Below are 5,780 nucleotides of genomic sequence, written 5' to 3' on the forward strand. Positions count from 1 at the left end.
GTGAAATGGTGGACTAGGACTGAGAAGCCTCCTCAAAACCTCAAGGTGACCAATCCAATTGAAAGCTGCCCAACTCATGATCGTAAATTTCCAAGACTTTAAGGGGACAAAGTAAGATGTCTACAACCACTTGCAAAGCTTTCTATGGGTATGCACCATAAATGGAGCAACAACAAAGAAGGAATATAGGAACTACTTTTTGTGCACCCTTGTAAAGGCTGCACAGAGGTGGTTTAGTTAGTTTCCCATTGAGTACTTCACGGATTGACAACATATGTCAGAATCTTTTCTCAAGAAATTTTGGCAAGAGATCAATATGGATGACATTTTAACCAAGCTAAATGATTTGAAATAGAGGAGAGGTGAGGCCATATGGGATTTTGTGCTTTGCATGTAGGCTCTAAAAAAATTGGCTACGTACTCTGTCAGACGACAAGTCAATTCATACTTGGTTGTTCACCGGCTTGCACATGATCCTACACTTGCTCAAAGTAGTGAAAGGCTACCAAGATGTATGATGAGCTCTTCAACCAAGCCAATCCTACACTTGCTCAAAGTAGTGAACCCTACCAAGATGTATGATGAGCTCCTCAACCAAGCCAAAGTAGTGATGAGCTCCTCAACCAAGCCAATCCTACACTTGCTCAAAGTAGTGAACCCTACCAAGATGTATGATGAGCTCCTCAACCAAGTCAATCCTACACTTGCTCAACGTAGTGAACCTTACCAAGATGTATGATGAGCTCCTTAACCAAGCCATTTCCCTAGAGAAGAGTGAAGAAAAAGAAAAAGGGTGAGGAGCACAAGGATGAAGAAACCTTAATTTCATGTAAAGAAACATACTCTCATACCAAACTCAAGAAGGCACTACAAAATATGTGTATCTAAAGTAGGCCTAGAGCCATTGAAAAGTGGTGTGACAATTGTTCACACGATGGGCATACCAAAGAGGAGTGCCAAACAAAGTACTATGACATGTGTGCCAAGTTTGGGTATGATCACTTGGAATGTCGGTACACCAATAAACACATGGCCAATGTCAATCAAGTCCCTCAAGAAGCAAGGATGAGGAAGAGGCAAAAGCTAAGGAGGCTGAACAAAGCAAGGGTAAGATGCTATTTCTATGAGGAAGATGGTCATGTCAATTCAAAATGAATGCTATGGTAGGAATGCATCAAGCTGCTTAAAAGAAACTCTAAAGAAAGGAAGTTAATCTAGAATGTTGAGCGATCCTCAGAGAGGTAATAGAGGAAACTAAAATCAATGCAATCACCCATTCCAAGGGACCACAACTAGCACTGAGAAGGCAATACCTCTAGCTCAAGACATCAATTGGAAGGAGCATATCCAAGTTGCCTTCAAAGTAGCTAAGGAATTGAAGGGTAAATCTCCTACAATTGAGCTTTGTCACATCACCAAGCTAACCCCAATTCCAAAAAGAGCAACTAAGCAGGGAAAAGCTTCCTCAAGTACACTTGACTCCAAGTAGAGTCAAGTTTTAGGCTAAGCTCTAAGGTAATCAATGCATGGGAGCTATTTTACAATATGAACGTAAGCCTAGCCATGGCTGAGGTTATGCAATTAGCTCCCTATTGTTGAGAATTCTTTGTAAACTAGTTTGGTCCACTAGCACAATGAGAGGATACATTGGTGATCGATTCCATGGTGACCATAACAACAATTAACGCCCTTGTGGTTGATAAAACAGTCCCTATGATCATGGTTAAGCTAAAGAAACATCATATCTCAAGGGTCATTGTGGATGGTTGCTCAATTGTGAAACTCCTTCTAGCATGGTTTGATCACTAATGACATTGATGGTGGTAGCTCCACCATTCACAAACAATTTTTTGATTGGTATACCATTTATGAAGGCCATCGCCACATAGGAGCCTGGTCACTCAAATCAATGCTAACATCCTTAGCATCTACCACTCCCTTCTTCTTTGTTGAGCTGGCAACCTTTGCAAAGTGTTGTCTAAGGCTAGGCTGACTACTAAAATCTATGGAATATTGATGTTTGCCCTTACCTCACAGAGGTCAGTGAAATCATAGTCTTGCTCCCCCTAGCTCAATGGGAAGTATGTTTTAACCAATCTTCCATCTAGAAGATCTCTTCTTCTTCTTCTTCTTCTTTTCCTTCTTCCTTCTTTCATACACCTTTCTCCCATGGCTTTTGTCAGTGCCACTACTTGTATCTCCTTCATGCCCCCTCTTTCTAACAAATACTGCAACCTCTTGTACCTCTATTTTTTTAGCCTCTTTCTCCACATCCAATAAAGAGAAATGTTTATCGTTTTCCTTTTTTTCTGCGAGCCGAGGACAGTCATATTTTACATGCCCTTTTTTGTGACACTCAAAGCGAATGATGTTGCTACGTTCATGTGGAATCCTAGGCCCATTCTTGGCACATTAATAGGTGGGGACTACATCAAATGCAATTTCATAGCTCATTAAACTTAGCCATCATCATCTCTGCATTTTTCTCCAAGTGGTTGCTAGTAGTGGAAGGCATGGTAGCTGCATTGTTCATAAAAGAGGATGTACTTGCCCCTCCTAGAACCAATGGCATGGGATAAATTGGTTCAGCCTCTAACATCTTCTTGTTCTCCTTGGCTAAATCCACTTGCAGAGCAGCAACATAGTTTTGGGGAATCTTTTCCTTGCACCTTTCATCTCAATTGTGGATCCAAGTCTACCAAGAATGTGTTTAATTTCAAGTGCTCCAACTCCGTAGTGGGCACAAATATAGGTGGCCTCCCTGGCTCACCCTCAACCTGTCCATGGGCTCCCCATGCCTCTGCATTTGTAGCCCTTGCAACGGTTGCCTTATATTTTCCCCATACTGACTCAAAGTGTACATTAAAACTCTTATTTGATTCTCCTTCTAGCTAGCGTAACTGATCCTTGTACCAATAAGGCATTCAAAGATTCCTCCACCCCAAAATGCCTCTTCAAGGCTTCAGTGATAGCCCCCCAATCATTCTTTATTGCATGAGGCAAAGTTCTATGCCAAGCTAGTGCAAGATCCTCAAGGAAATTAGAAAGAGTATGGGCCTACATGGCCACCCAGAACTCTAGTTGGCCCTAACAAAATTCCTAAGGTATGCATCAACATCCTCTAAGGCCCTTTGCCCATGAAAATTGGCACTTCCACCATTTTCACTACCTTTTTAGGTCACACCTACATAAAGAAAACAAAGGGGAAAGTGCAGTCCCCAAACAGTCTACACAGTCATGTTCATAAAGGGCACACAACCCCAAAAAATAAATTTGACAATAGTCTGTCCACACAAGGCAACTCTTAAAAACAAAATCAACAGTCCACAATAGTACTTAGATCTAAATTCCTATCCAGACCCTTTTTCTCCTCAGTCAAACATATTGCACCAGCAACATGTACCCTATCAACCATCAACTTTGCACTAATAATTGGAGTTGACCATGGCTGGTCATCCAAAATCCAACATCATAGGACCATAACTCAATGTACTACCTGCAACTCCAAATGCAAGTCTGCACCAAATGCACCCTAAGAAGTCACTTAATCTGATGGATAGAATCACACATGTAGTACACTTCCCACAATCAACTGGTCAACTACAACACCTTTGACTTACAAATTGACCTCCAATCTTCTCTTGACTGGTATCAGCATCAACATTGACATGCCCAACTACAATTGCTACATGAAGCTCAAACTCAAAGTTCTTTGAAGAGCACACAAGGAAAGCAAAGTAAGCCAAATAGCATGTAGGTGGGGCCGATGAAACATGGCATATGTGGGTCTTGGTGCAAAGAACATCTTATAAACCACTTATATTGCACACATCATCACATAAAGCCACTGTCCAGCTCTTCATTCACATCCATGGGCATTTCTTTGCACCAAGAACCCCTTCTGGATTATTCAATGCACAAGTCAAACAGCTTCATCACCATGTAAATTGTAATGACTTTCAGGTCAACTAATGCATCATTATCAGTTCATGACAACCTCTTCCTTTAGTCCATTGATCAGAGCATATATTTGGACATCCCACCAGGAATGGGTATGACCCCCAAAATATGGGCCTCAAAATACCAAGAAAACAACCTTCTACAAGAAATCACCCCAATTTTCTTTTAAACTCCTATGGTTTCCCCATGAATCACACATATAAAACTATCTCCCATTCTACCATCAATTATCTGTCAAGGGCCACGCTCGCCCTCCAATCCGGCTGAACCACCAGAATTTCTAGCCAAGGTCACTGTCACCTGCCAGAATCAGGCCTCTCACCGGATCAATTCCCAGATGTCCGACTGTTAGGATAGTCAGGCTCGCAGGTGCCATTGACGACCAAGAATGGCCACCGGTCAACTAGGAAGGCTCCTGATTGCTATCGTCGCCTTCTGGCCTCCCGGCGGCCATTATTTCCAACCATTAATGTTTCCACTATCTTCCCTCCAATCATCTACAGAGGATATTCTTGATTCTTTCCAAAGATTCTCCCATGGGAAAACTATCTTCCATCAAACCCCTCTGCAAAACCTTTGTCCCATCAAATTCTCTCACACATCCAGCTGCACAAGAGAGAGGAAAAAAAACACATCACCTTAGAGAGAATACATCACGATATGACTTTGACATTGGCGGCGCACAACTATAGGCGCACAACTATAGGCTGATACCCGTGCTCAATCCATCCCGTACTTCTCTCGACTATTATCCTATGAGCCGCAACAATCATGTCCATTTCTTGTTCCTGTTCCCAAATCATCGATTAATGATATGGGAAAGGATAGACAGTGAGACACACATAATTTTCTTCTCGGTTTATGGCTGTATCTATGGATACACAAAGATTTCAATCCTATACTGAAGCCAGATCGCCTCCTCCTCACGATTCGCTTATCTTTTTCTCAACAGTGCATACAAAACCAGCCCCTTTCAATTCTAAATTTATGATGTCGAATATATCCTAGAACTAGGAAGAGTCATGTCCCCACGTGACCTCGAGGTGCTCGATGTCTCCACCGAATGAAAGTTGATACTTTATCTTTGGTCTCTATTCCTGTTGTGCTCCGGGATGCACACAAGGGTGAAGGAGGGAGGAAGAACACACATAAAAGTCAAAAACAAAAATTCTAGCTACATGTCTTATTTCCTTGAGTCTCAAAACTATGCATCTTTCATGTTTGTGTGATACTAACTCTTGTAGCACTTCAAAAGATTACAGGATTGACTAAGTCTATAGCTTGTGCCACATCACTCCATTGTTTATGCATACCCCCTTATTTGAAAAGCCAACTGGTCCACTTTGGCACTCTTGAAGCCCAATGGCCTATTGCGTCTTTCCTACTACTGATGGGCTCTAACTTTCCCACTCTAAATCCCGAAGCCGTGCCCCCCCTTGGTCTCTGATGTTCAGTAGTAAAAGTCCACTCCATGTCACTATCAATTACTTCCAATCTCTCTTGTGTCTCCCTTCCAACCTCTTTCACTTCGAGGAGGCAAATGAAATCATCTAACTCTCGTGTTCGTAAACCAATTCTTCAGTCTTCTGGCCCTATCTGAATCTTATACCAGACCTCTTACGTTCAGGATCTCTTTGAGTGTCATTTCTTATAAAAAGGCTTCTTTTTTCCCAAAGATTGTATGGATGTGATGAGGGTTGGGGTTGGTGATCATGTCTTAGATTTGGATACAAGGGTGGGATTGTGGAAGAGCAAAGAGTAGTAGGGGATTGTGATACTTGAGGTGGGACTTCTAATGAGGGATTTAATAGGGCTTGTGG

The sequence above is a fragment of the Dipteris shenzhenensis genome, chromosome 21 (genome assembly GCF_047967505.1).
Source record: "Dipteris shenzhenensis isolate YYH24624 ecotype China chromosome 21, Dip_SZ_1.0, whole genome shotgun sequence".
Classification (NCBI taxonomy): Eukaryota; Viridiplantae; Streptophyta; class Polypodiopsida; order Gleicheniales; family Dipteridaceae; genus Dipteris; species Dipteris shenzhenensis.